Raw genomic sequence first — 13955 nt, 5'->3', positions numbered from 1 at the left:
TTATTAAATTTTGGAAGGATTTTTTGTTTACTTTTATTGATTTCATAATTATAAACTAACATTTATGAATTACTCCCTCCTACAAAAGAAATCCGTATTTTTACTTGGGTTAGGTTATTTTAGACTTCATAAAGTAGGGCTCTGGAAATGCTAAGTTTATCAATAGCATTTATGTGGATTCAGTGGGTGTTAGGGGATTAACTGTGTTTTATATATGTAATACAAATATCGAGACAAAAAAATTTACATTTAATAAAAACATTTAATCTCATGGTTTATTGTTAACTAGGAAGGTAGTTTTCTCAAATGCTTATCTTGAATTGGTACTGATTTAACAAACATTCTACTCCAGCCACTTAATTCCAGTATACCATAAAAGTAACATCTTCCTCTGACACATAAACGTAGGGTAGACACATGGGTGCTATAGACATTGGGGGTCAAGAAATTACTATTCAGAATTTTCCTTTCTGTTCCAGTATTGATTAAATTATTAGCTTTTTTCAGTATTCCAGAGCTTAGTTTACAGCCTACAGTGTTGATGCTTTCTAGATAAGAAAATAAATGCCCTTGAAAAAAATGTAACCCATATTTCAAGCCAGTATTTTTTGAAATCATATTTGTTTAAACCTTCCTGGCTTTGCACATTTGGTGTGGGTTCATCCACAGTACTCACTGTGTGGTGGTAGCTAGCATAGGGTATATATTGTACCTATCAAGGAGTGTGCCCACCATGACAGCTGTGATGTACCACGTCAGACCTGAAATCATTTAGCCAGAGTTATTTTATGGATGAGCATCATGACCCCGCAGGTGTAAATGACATGTTCAAGGTCATCTGAAATGAGTTCAGATCCAGGACTAGAATCCTTTCACCTGACTCCTAGCCTAGGGCTACGCTAATGTTGCATCTTTCCTCAGTCTTCATAGAAGAAGTCTTAGCTGTTAAACAGAAATAAGATGGACAACTTTTTCTGGGCTTTGAAAATCCTAAGAAATAAAGAGGAAACACAATAATTGTAGTTATTAAAAGCAATATTCAAGTATCAAAACAATTACTTTTATAGAGGACTAGGAAGGACTGTAATAATTATGAAGTCTGATATAAAATCACTGTGGATCTTGGATTAAAAAAGAAAACCTTCCATATAACATTTTTCAATTCCATGTTCTAATGAAATGTTAACTCAATTTGGTAATATAGCTGTTTCTAAATAGTAATTAAGAACTTTTCTTCTGGAATTTAGAGTGTATATGAGATATTCTAGCAATTAATATTTTCAGATTTGAGTTGAGGTGAATTTGGATAATGGTAAATGGATGCTGAGTTATTATCTGTTCTTCCTATAGCTTAAAAAATATACCAGCATCCTGTCTATATTAATTAAGAGTAGAATTTTCTATTTTATGTGGGGGCTCTTTTAAGTTTAAATATTTTAAGTTTTGCTCTGGAAATTTCAAACATACACAAAAGTGTAATGGACCTCCATTACTTATAGGTTGTATGTTCTAGCTTATTCATGATTTTTGCTTCCTTTTAAAAATATTTTTTCTTAGTACTACAATGAGTATATGGGACGAATATGAATATATTAAACCAAGTTAATTGTACCACCCAAGTAGTAATTCTAATAGCAGGTCTGGTATAGTAGATAAGTTACTAGGTTCCAAATATCCATTTTCTGTGATTCCTCATTTTTCTAAGTTTTCTGAATTTTAGCGGTGATTATAAAACGGACCGGTGTTGTTATGATTTTCCTATCCTTTGCTTGTGGGTTGAGGATCCCTGGGGTGATGGGACTCCAGTTGTCTCAAGGCCGCTGTGAGATTCTTCATATAAAATTTGAAGTGAATTTAATTTAGCTTTTCTACATGGAAAATTGGATCACAAAGTCAAACAAATTGGGGGAGGTAGGACCTTCTAACATCTAAAATGTCAGTTGGCCTCTATGGAGGGATGACGTTCACGTAGCCCACACAGACTGAAACATCGGGCAGGTAAGCATACTCCTGCACCTGGTTAGTGTTGTGCGTCAGACCACTAGTGTGAAGAAAAATCTAAGAACATTTTAATTGAAGGGAGTGTTTATGATCACGTACTTCAGATACTTACCTTTTCTACATCTTTCCTAAAAACCAGTCTTCTACTCATCCACATTTTTAGTGTTCTAGTATTCACTACCTCAGATGATTCTCTTTTCCAATTTTGGATAGCTCTAGTTTTCAGAAAGTTCATTATATCAGAAATCTGCTTCTGTATAACTTGTCCTGCCTCTGGATAACAAAAAATTAGTCTATACTCTCTTCTTCATGGCAGCCCTTTATTTGAAGGCAGCTACCACATCTTCTTAATGTAGACCATCAGCTATAAGCATATAGGATCCCTGTGCCTGGCAGAGGCCATGATGCCATACTGCTGACCGCAGAATTTACAGTGCCTTTTAGTGTCCTTTCGGAGATCCTTCTCATGCTTCTTGGAAAAGGAGGAAGTTACACAAGAGAAAGTAATCAGGTTTTTAAGGTTAAAATGAACATAGACCTGTTGTTAGGAGATTTGGAACTCAAAAGATGATGCTGATTGGTCCATAGGTATGAAATTGAATATACTGTAAAATTGAGAAGTGTCATGTAGCACTCGTTACTAAAGCATATGCAAGTCAGTATAATTTATACACAGTGATTCTCCCCTCCTCCCTCCTCCTCTCCCCTCCCTTCCTTGAGAGAGCAAGCACACACAAGTGGGAGAGGAGGAGAGGGAGAATTTTAATCAGGTTCCACGCAGAGCCCAATGCAGGTCTCTATCTCACAATGATGAGATCATGACCAGAGCCAAAATCAAGAGTCCGATGTTTAACTGACTAAGTCATTCAGGTGCCCCTATTCTTCTTTTCTTTAGAGCACTCAGTATATGGGTGGGATTAAAAGACCCTTTAAGCACCAGGAATACATGAGACTAAATGAGTCTCTAGTTTACTGATACTTATGCATTTGACTCCAAGTGGAACAGAGCCATTAAAATCCACTTATTTAATTAATGAGCATATGCTGTATGTATACTACTGTTGGTAGAAGAATCTTTTTAAAAGGTATGACACCACTCTCCTTCTTAAAGTTTAGTAGTAGGAGTGCCTGGGTGGCTTAGTCAGTTAACTGATTTTAACTCAGGGCATGATCTCATGGTTTGTGGGATAGAACCCTGCGTTGGGCTCTGTGCTCTCAGTATGGGTGCTCTCTTGCGCGCGCGCTCTCTCTCTCTCTCTCTAAATATTTAAAAAAGTTTAGTATAGAAGATATTTTTACATACTTAAGATGGTGGAGAATGTGAGAAAAGAGTCATGATAGTGTTAGAAGTGTAGTTTTATCAGTGTAGAGTTAGAATGTACATGAGAAGGGTTGAACAGAATAAGAACACTGAAACAAATTTTAGTGAGAAGCAAACTCTTCAAAAGAACACAATGTACAAGTTTTAGTGTGCTATAGTTTTGCTTAACTATATCCGACATATTACACTTACCTGTATATTGGGCATGTTCTAAGAACTTTATTTAATCTTCCTGGTAACCCTATGAACTAAATACTGTTTGTTCCACATTTTACAAACGAGTAGCCAAGGTATGGAAAAATTAAGTAAACTTGTTTTAAGGTCAGGTAGCTTAAAAGAGGTGGGACTAAGATTTGAACCCAGGTTTTTTGGTCCAGAGTTCGTATTCAACTACTATGTTAAACTGCCTCTTCTCTGTTTTAAAAGTGACATCAGCATGGGTTTGTAATGATGTCTTCCTAAGCTGTGATGACAGAAGTACAGAGTTTTGGGGAGAGTGGAGGGTGTAGTTAGAGGGAGGGAATGTAAATATTCAAGGTCATTTTACCATTTTTAAAACTGTCCATATTATAGGTTTTCAATGTATGATATATTTAACAAAAAAATGTAAACTACAATGAATAGTTCAAGCTAAATGGGTTATAAGGTATATGCTAGTTTATGTAAATGGAACATAAACATAAGGGGTTATAGTGAGACTTTTCGGGGGTGAGGTCTGGTTTTAGTTTTCAGATCTAGCACTCCTGGAGAGGAAATGAACCCCTGAGTACCAAAAAGTAAGAAGACTGTTGTTAGTGCTTTAGATAAATCCCTGTGTCTGCCTTCCTTGTTGCACTGACTGTGGTCTTTAGTAAATGATATCAGTTCCTCTGCAGAGATCTTTCGGTTCAGCAGTGTGTTTTGAACTGTGTGAAAACATGTTTATGAAGTCTGAATATTCCAAAAATCTTTGATGCTTTACTGGAAAAAATTTTATTTATTAAAGTAAAATTGGCAAACCACATAGTTTATGATTAACGAACCTACTTTTTTTTGTATAATGTTTTACAAAACATTCCTCAAAATCCTGTCTGTTCTCCCCCAGACAAAGCCAGAAACACCAATTTCTTATTTAAAAAAAAAAAAAAAAAAAAAAGTAAAATAAAGCCTGTATCAGAATAGCTCTTTCCACTAACATAGCATATTTTAATATTAAAGCTCTTCAAGCACATCTTACTTAATCATCCAAATAGCCATGTAGACCAATTTTACATATGGACACAGAATTTCTTGGTGTTTTCTTATTTTGAGGAGGAGTTTATTTTAAGGCTCTTTTCCCTTGCTCTCCTGTAAAGACTGGATTATGGTAGATTCTTTAAAGAATCATCTGCATATGAGTGGGAAAAAGACTTAGAATCTTAACAAGACTTCTGAAGCATATTATTTCAGAAATTAGTGTAGAGCTCTGAATTTCTCTCTCTCTCTCTCTCTCTCTCTCTCTTTCTCTCTCTCTCTCTTTAAAAAAAAAATGTTTATTTTGAAGGGGAGACATTGAGAACAGGGGGAAAGAGGGAGAGAGAATTCCCACTGCACTGTTAGCGCAGAGCCTGACATGGGGCTCAAACCCATGAACTGGGAGATCATGACCTGAGCTGAAATCGAGTTAAATTGTTAACTGCCTGAACCACTCAGGTGCCCCTGAAATATTCATTTTATATGGTACATTCACATTTTTACAGGCATTGTTTTAGATTTTTATATTGGGCTTTCTTTCTCTGTACTTATTTCAAATGTTGCACATAATATGGCAAAAACTTGTTGAAAATAGATCTGTGGCTTTCTTAGGATGCTAGAGTTGCATGCTGTTGCTCTCATAGTGTTTTAGTTAAGAGCCTAGCAATTTCCAGACACTCTTCTGTATAAAAGACTCTGGTTTTTTTACAGCAACAAATCACAATGATTAATAGGTTAGGCAGTTGAGGGTGCCTGAGTGACTCAATCACTTAACCATCTGACTTCTGCTCAGGTCATGATCTCGAGGGTTAGTGAGTTTGAGTCCTGCGTCAGGCTCTGTGGTAACAGCTGGGCGCCTGAAGCCTGCTTTGGATTATATGTCTCCTTCTCCCTGTGCCCTTATCCCGCTCGTGCTCTGTCTCGCTCGCTTGCTTGCTTTCTCTCTCAAAAATAAACATTAAAAAAAAATAATAATTTAGGTAGTCGATTTTCAAAAAGGGTGTGCATCTTTGCATTAAATATTTTATAATTGCTTCAGTTTATTTTTATTCGTTTCAGTGTTTATTTACTTCTGAGAGAGATAGAGACAGAGCGTGAATAGGGGAGAGGTAGAGAGAGAGAGGGAAATATGGAATCCAAAGCAGGCTCCAGGCTTTGAGCTGCCAGCACAGAGTCTGATGTGGGGCTTGAACTCACGAATGATAAGATCATGACCTGAGCCGGAGTTGGATATTCAACTGACTGAGCTACCCAAGTGCCTCCTGCTTCAGTTTATTTTGAGTGAGGCTGAAATTTCCCACTTGGTGATGAATTAGTTTACCTGGTTATATTGTTAGAGCTTCCTAGCTAATTAGATCTTTCATAGTTAAAGAACAAATTTTTAGAGGTGCCTGGATGGCTTAGTCAATTATGTATCCAATTCTTGGTTTCGGCTCAGGTTATGAGCCGAAAATAATAAAATTTAAAAAATAAAAATAATTTTAAATTATTACTCCTATTTTGAGCGGGGAGGGGGTCGGTAGGTAGGTGGTGGGCAGACAGAAGATAAGAGAAATCCCAACCAGGAGCTGGGCTGTCAGTGCAGAGCCCAATGTGGGACTTGAGCTCATGACTTTGATATGATCTCAGCCAAAAAGAAAAGTTGGATGCTTAACTGACCAAGCCACCCAGGCGCCCCTATCTTTGGTAGTTTTTAAAGTTAAAATTCAGAGCATTGGAAAGAACTGATGAAATTAGATAAATAGGTAATATACTTTTGGCTTTTTCATTTTTGGTGGGTAGATCCTTAAATGATTAAAGTATGGTATCATTAAAAATAGTTACTTGTCAATGAGGGAGGTTAAGTACCAAATCAAATACTGGCTTTTTTTGTTTTTAATTTAGAGAGTGAGCAAGTGGAAGCGGGGAGAGGGGCAAAGGGAAAGAGAATCTTAAGCAGGCTCTGTGCTCGACACAGCTCGACATGGGGCTCGATTCCACGACCCTGGGATCTTGACCTGAGCTGAAATCAAGGGCTCAACCAACTGAGGCATGCGGGTGACCTAGTACTGTTATTTTAGTAGTTAACTTTTTCCCTTTACATTTTAATGATGTATCAGAAAACCATTTTAAAGTTTGATTTAAGTCCTACGTCTGGAATTTATAAGAAGCACCTTGAAATCAAGAAATGGTATATTTTTGGGGCTCCTGGGTGGCTCAGTTGGTTAAGCGTCCAACTTAGGCTCAGGTCATGATCTCACAGTTCATGGATTCGAGCCCTGTGTCAGGCTCTGTGCTGACAGTTCAGAGCCTGGAGCCTGCTTCAGATCCTGTGTCTCCCTCTCTCTCTGCCCCTCCCCTGCTTATACTGTCTCTATCTCTCAGAAATCAATAAAACATTAAAAAATAAATGGTATATTTTCTAGGTCATATTCGCCCCCCCTCAATTTATCCTTTTTTATGGATTGTTTCATAAACTAGTCTTAGTTTCTCCAACATGCACTAATAAATTTCTCAAAGCCAATATGTTGAGTTCTCTTTCTGAAGGTATTTTAGTGTAATTCTATTTGCTCCCAAAGAGCAAACTTTACCATTATTACCATGCTTTTAGCATGTCACACATTACTTGGAGGATTAGCCCAGTTGAGTTGTATCTGCTTTAACTTGCTGATATTTTTACATACTGTATTGATCCCAAGGGAACACCTGGAAGGGACAGCCACCACAGGGGGCCTGTGGTGCCTTTGAGTAGGGTTAGGTAGGATTTCTCCTCCCCAGAACCATCCGACTGAAAAGGGAATGCCTTCTCTGATCTTCCTGACCACTGGCAAGCAAACCTCTGGATTTGGGCCAGGAAAGGTTTAAGAGCTCATACATCAGGCCTCTCTTTTATCTTTCTATAGGAAAAAATTTCCATAGTTAAATCCAAATATGATATATCCTCCCCACCCCCTAAATTCTAGATCTATGTAATAAATCCAACCCTACTTTCATGCGTAATCCTTTAAATATTTGAAAATGACAGTTAAGAGTCTCTTATCCAAGTTGAGTACTTAATACCTTTACTCTTTCTCATGGTTTCTGGGTCATCCCCTGTTCTGAGTCTCTCTCGTCAAGAATTAAGCTTCACCATTCTGAACACCCATTTTTACTAAAGGGGGAAGGCAGTGGCATGATGCACACTAATCATCTAAAACCTACATTTTTTTTAAAGTTTATTTTTGGAGAAATAGAGTGGGGGAGGGACAGAGAGAGAGACACACACACACAAGCAGGCTCCCCACTATCAGCACAGAGCCTGACTGAGATCAGAGTCAGCCACCCAGGCGCCTCTAAATTTGTTTTTGTATAAACTCATAAACCAGTCTAATAGACTCTAGATTTGAGGTTGAAAACCTAAATACTGAGCCTTATATTTATCTTTATTTAAAATTTTATGTATTAAGTTTAACATCACAGTATCTTGAATCCTGACACTTAGAGAACTCCCAGCCTTGGATCACCTGTAAATTTGCAAAGCTGGCCATCTAGATTAATAAAAAAAGGTGTTAAACAAGACTGAGGTGGAGTAAAGGACCTTGCAGCCCTCTATGCAGACTTGCCTCACAGGTAACAAACATCTTGTGGAAAGTAACGTTGGAAATGACCTTTCAAGCATGTGGTTGTAAAGCCACCATCCTCTGCTATGATCCACAGACTAGTTCAAAAGATTGTCTATGGTTTGACTATGATTTTGTTTACCCTCCTCCAGTAATTCTGAAGAGAAAATAAAAAAGGATTGTTTTACCATGACTTATTCCAAACCACTAGTTTTCGGTATAGGCAGTAATACCCTGTCATGAGCACTTTGTAAAGATTTTTCTTCTCAAGAGTGTGCACTGGCGCCTTTATAAAAATGTTTTATGTGTAGTGGTCATTATCAGTGAAGATAAAGAGTGTTTTCAGCACTCTAAAAGGTTCCTTCGTCCCTTTTACCCACCCAAGCCTATTGTTAGGTAGGTTAGACATTCAAACATATTTTCATTAAATTACGTTTCCTTTTTTATCTACTGTTTTTCAAGGTGTTTTTTGTTTTTGTCATTTTGTGATTTCTATCATCTCCCTTTCCTTTTTGTAGAACTCTCTTAATTTCTTTGATTTGCTTTTGGGTTTTTTTTTTGTTTTTAAAGTTCATTGAGGGAGAGATTGTGTGTGCATGGGGGAGGGGCAGATATCAAGGTCGGGGAGAGAGAATCCCAAGCAGTGCAGAGCCAGATGCAGGACTCGAATTCGTGAACTGTGAGATCATGCTCTGAGGGAAATCAAGAATTGGGTGCTTAATTGACTGAGCCACCCAAGCACCCTGTTCTTTTTTTTTTTTTTTTTTAATTAAACTGTACTCCCAAAGTGAGGCTCATATTCATGATCCAAAGATCAAGAGTCACATGCTCCATCATCTGAGCCAGCCAGGCACCCTGCCTCTGTGTTCTTTTGAAAACAGTGTTTTATTATTTTTCTGATTAACTTCATTTGCTAGTTTCCTGCTACTGAAAGCAACACAACAAAAGTTATTATGTAAAGAGATACTACTGTGTACTATCATCACAGGCTCTGGGACCTGGGTGTTAGTCACAGTGCATTCCTTAGCAGCCATGAGACGCTGGGGCAAGTCACTGAACTGCATCTGTGTTTTCATCTGTGTAATGGGGATTAATGACAGTACTGACCTTCCTGAGTAGTTATGAGAATAAAATAATTCATGAGAAGCATTTAGTGCTTTGATCAATGTCAGGTCTTACTTCATTTCCAAAACTAGTTTCAGAGCCTGCTTCCGTCTCTGCCTATTTAAGGATAATAATGGTTATTTCAGAAGTGTATTTTATGTTTCTCATCTAAATGTTTTTCAGCCGTTATCATTAGTTATTGCAGTTGTATAGGTTTCTATTTACGGTTACACCATAAATAGGACCCCTTGTTCAGTGTACATGCTGCTGAAGCGACCACTGCAGACACTTGCTTAAACAAGTTGTTGTGATTTTCTGATGTATTCAGGTACCCAGAAATTCGACACTTAGAATTGGTCTTTTTAAAAAAGATCTCCTAGGGAAGCATTTAAAGATTCTATTTTATTTTATTATTTAAAAAAAAATTTTTTTTAAAATTTTATTTCTGAGACCAGAGAGAGAGAGACAGCATGAGCAAGGGAGGGTCAGAGAGAGGAGACGCAGAATCAGAAGCAGGCTCCAGGCTCTGAGCTGTCAGCACAGAGCCCGATGTGGGGCTCGAACTCACAAACTGTGTGATCATGACCTGAGCCGAAGTTGGACGCTTAACCGACTGAGCCACCCAGGCGCCCCTAAAAATTTTTTTTTATGTTTTATTTATTTTTGAGGGAGAGATAGAGATATCATGAGCAGGGGAGGGTCAGAGAGAGAGAGGGAGATACAGAATCTGAAGCAGGCTCCAGGCTCTGAGCTGTCCGCACAGAGCCCGACGCAGGGCTTGAACACACAAACCGTGAGATCGTGACCTGAGCTGACGTCAGACGTTTAACTGACTGAGCCACCCAGGCGCCCCTTTATTTTGTTATTTTTATTTATTTATTTTTGAGAGATAGAGTGTGAGCAGGGGAGGGGGTAGAGAGAGAGGGAGACACAGAATTCGAAACAGGCTCCAGGCTCTGAGCTGTCAGCATAGAGCCCAATGCGGGGCTCGAACCCACGGACCTGACTGTGAGATCATGACCTGAGCCGAAGTCAGATGCCCAACCCACTGAGCCACCCAGGCGCCCCTAAAGATTCTATTTTAATTGTTAGATGAATCAGATATTTAATGATTGTGAATTGTGGTCAAATAAAGATTCTCAAGTCATGGCCTCATCCTTAAGCAGCATTTCCAACATTTCTCTAGTTCTGTCATTTCTACAAATACATTTTGTGAATTGGGCAAGCACCTTGGTGAATGTGAATACTGAATATACTGAAAATCAGGTCTTGACAGCTCATCACTCTGCTCCATACTGGTCATTGATGTCCAGACTATTTCACTGGGACAGCATTTATTCTCTGGGGGGGAAGAATAGGTTTTTGTCTTGTTGATCCAATTTAATCACAGTAATTAATTTCTAACTTCATTTAGTAATAAAGTTGGATGAGCTAGTGCTAACTCTGGTCAAAGTTCCCTTTGTCATCTTCGATGAGTAAGGTGGTCAGTGGTAAGCTAGGGGTCTTGGGGAAACTAATTCTATATATTTTCTGTCATAGTAGACGGGACTTACATACACAGAAACCTGACGCCATCTGTTTGGGCCTCCTGGTCAGCCTCTGCCCCGTCCCATCAGCCTTCCTGGCTGATAGCAGACTAGCTGGGAAGTCCCCTGTTCTACCCTAAAAGTCTTCGCTGGACTTTGTTGCAGGGTGGGAGGCTAAATCCTTCTCTCATATGTAGCAGATATTGGCCCCACTGATAGATAAAGTGATTCTAAGAGCAAATAGAATGATATTAAAGGAGATATTAGGAATTAAGGAACACTGTTAAGTTCAGTGATTCCTAAATTTAAATTCTACTTTTTTGAGGTCATACAGAACAATGCCCAGTTTTAATGTTATTTCTGCAGGCCCTGAATGTTAAATACTGTAGAAGTTTGGTTATTAATAATTTATGTTTCATCATTTCTTGGAAATTTATGGAAACTTTGATTTACATCTTTTAAGCGTATTAGTTTTATAGATTTATTGCTTTAATGTGTCATGCAAATGTGAATTACCAAGAGTCTTCTTGGTAAAAATAAATGCTTATTTAAACAAAAATTGGGGGCACCTGGGTGGCTCAGTCAGTTGAATGTCTGACTTTGGCTCAGATCTTAATCTCGCAGTTCACAGGTTTGAGCCCCGCGTCAGGCTCTGTGTGGATGGCTCAGGGCCTGTGGCCTGCTTTGGGTTTTGTGGCTCCCTCTCTCTCTCTCTCCCTCCTCTGCTTATGCTCTCTCTCTCTCAAAAATAAATAAATATTAAAAAAAATTCTTCAAGAGATTTGCTAGGTATTTTATTTGGTTTATTAAGTTCTAGAAACGAAGTTAAGTTAGTTACTATAAACTAACTCTGAACTGTTTGAAATTTAGTTTTTTAAAATATTTGGACCCTTTTTTTTTTTTTTTTTTTTTTTTTAAGGAAACAAACCCACAGCTGGTGCCCTCCCACAGTGAGGAAATGAGATGATGACAGTTCTGATTTAGGAACTGGGGCTTAGCTGTTGATGCCTGTGAGATGAAAGGCATTTGAAGGAGGAGAGTTGTAGTCCCGGGGGAGGTGCGCCAGGGACTATGATTGTCATAAAGGGTGCAGTTTGGTACTGTTTTCTCCACACTGTAAAGAGAGTGTAGTCACCGTTTTGGTGTCGTTTTTCATTGTTCTTGTAGAATCATACTTGAATTTAATGTGCTTAAAATTCACTGGGCCATAGTTCTCCTTTTTGTAGAAAAATTGTAGAAGAGATTTACAGAGGAGGTTGGGAGTTAATGGAAAAGTCAGCCTTCTTAATTGGATTATCTCTTATACTCTAATACAACTACAGACGAAAGGATATAAATGTACTATAAAATGTAACTTAGAATATTTAGTTCATTATCCTCTAAAATACCTAATGCCTTCTTTACTACATGGACTTGGGAGACCACAAACTTCCTTTTCCTAATAAGTTACACAGGCATTGCTTGATACAATATGTATTATCTTTGAACAAGCTTTTAAGTATTTAAAAAGTGGTTCTCATTTTTATATTGGAATATATATGTGTATTTTTGTTTCTGTTACCTTTAGTATTTATTTGGGGGGCAGGGGGAGACACAGAATCTGAAGTAGGCTTCAGCACAGAGCCTGATGCAGGGCCAGAACTCACGAACTATGAGATCATGACCTGAGCTGAAGTTGGATGCTTAACTGACTGAGCCACCCAGGTGCCCTTTAAATCATAGTTTTGAACTACATGATGGCATCAGAAGATGAGTTTAAATCACTGCTCCTTCTCCTTGTGAATAACAAGGTTTTTATGATCCATAAAAAGTAAGTGGTAATGGCTATCTAATAGGGAAATCAGATTGTAATATATACAGGCCTTAAGTGCTACACAGATAAAGAGTAGTGGTGATGAAAATACTTTTCCTCTGAACCAAAATTCCCATACAGTACATGTTCCTAAGAAATGATGTGCCTTTGAAGACAATGACTTTTATGTGATGATCCAAACTTAATCTTCCAAGTCCAGAAAGGACACAATAGGCACTTGGGGAAGTGGTGTATATATATGTGTGTATGTATGTGTATATGTATATGTGTATATATATAAAACCCATGTTCCCACTTCCTAGACATGAAAATCTTTCAGCTTTATCTGAAAGGTAGGTAAGTAATGGGTGCTTTATTGTCATAGGTTTGTAAAAATCTGATTATACAGTTGATTATACACCATTAAAAAGGTGTTTTCTGCCTTATCTTTGGGGAAGAGAGGGGCCTTTAAAAAAATTATTATTCCCTGCAGGTTCTTTAGGACTTCTAGTTTTTTAGTGTCTATAGTAGATTTGTTTGTGCTGTAAGAACTAGTGTTTTCTATGTTGGCATTCTTGGTTTTTATATCTCTGTTTGGTGTGATTTATACTTACAAAAATAACATTTAGCTGCAAAGTGGGAGATTTTGTACATTAAAAAAGTTTCTCAATGAAGAGCACATACAGAAATCTTACTTTCCTTTCTTCTCACAGCTAGCCTGGTACCCAGATTTTCCAGTTGTTATGGTGAACACTATTTAAAGAAAAAGTTACCGTCTTCCAACTTTTCTTTTCCTTATACCTTTGGCTTTATTATTGTTGGGTATTTTCCTGGAGTCCTTGTTTTAAAATACTTCTACATCTGGGTATAGCCCAAATGCTTGAGCATGCCTCTGATGGAAAGGACTCCTGGTGAACTCCTGCTCATTGTTCTTTTTATTTTTTATTTTTTATTTATGTTGAGAGAGAGTGTGAGTGGGCGAGGGGCAGAGAGCTAGGAAGACACAGAATTCTGAAGCAGGCTCCAGGATCTGAGCTGTCCGCACAGCTCACAAGGACTCGATGCAGGACTTGAACTCACAAGCTGTGAGATCATGACCTGAGCTGAAGTTGGACACTTAACTGACTGAGCTACCCAGGTGCCCCCTGCTCATTCTCCTAATGAACATTGATAGATGGGCTTTTCCTCTATGCCTTAACAGTTTTCAGGGTGATTGTCATTAATGCATTTTATTTTATTTGAACTTTTCAACACAATTTAGCATGGTCTTGACATTAAAAGCAAAATGGAAGAAATCTTATACCAGAGTTATCCAAAGCTGCCCTCTCTGAATTGTGAGATATGTATTAGTAAGCCACATTTTGGAATCATTTTGTAACCCTAGAACATGTAGTCTGTTTTCATTCCACCATTAGTGTTTA

General features: G+C 38.0%; 1 protein-coding gene across 4 annotated transcripts in view; it reads left to right on the top strand.

The window, feature by feature from the left end:
• Positions 1–13955, top strand: part of WDR33 (WD repeat domain 33) — a 112269-nt gene that overhangs the window by 53176 nt on the left and 45138 nt on the right. The gene's annotated exons all lie outside the window — the stretch shown is intronic.

The sequence above is a fragment of the Hyaena hyaena genome, unplaced genomic scaffold (genome assembly GCF_003009895.1).
Source record: "Hyaena hyaena isolate Hyena2069 unplaced genomic scaffold, ASM300989v1 scaffold_441, whole genome shotgun sequence".
NCBI classification, from domain to species: Eukaryota; Metazoa; Chordata; class Mammalia; order Carnivora; family Hyaenidae; genus Hyaena; species Hyaena hyaena.
Note: the sequence above shows the minus strand (reverse complement) of the source record. Positions and strands in the feature narration are given on the sequence as shown.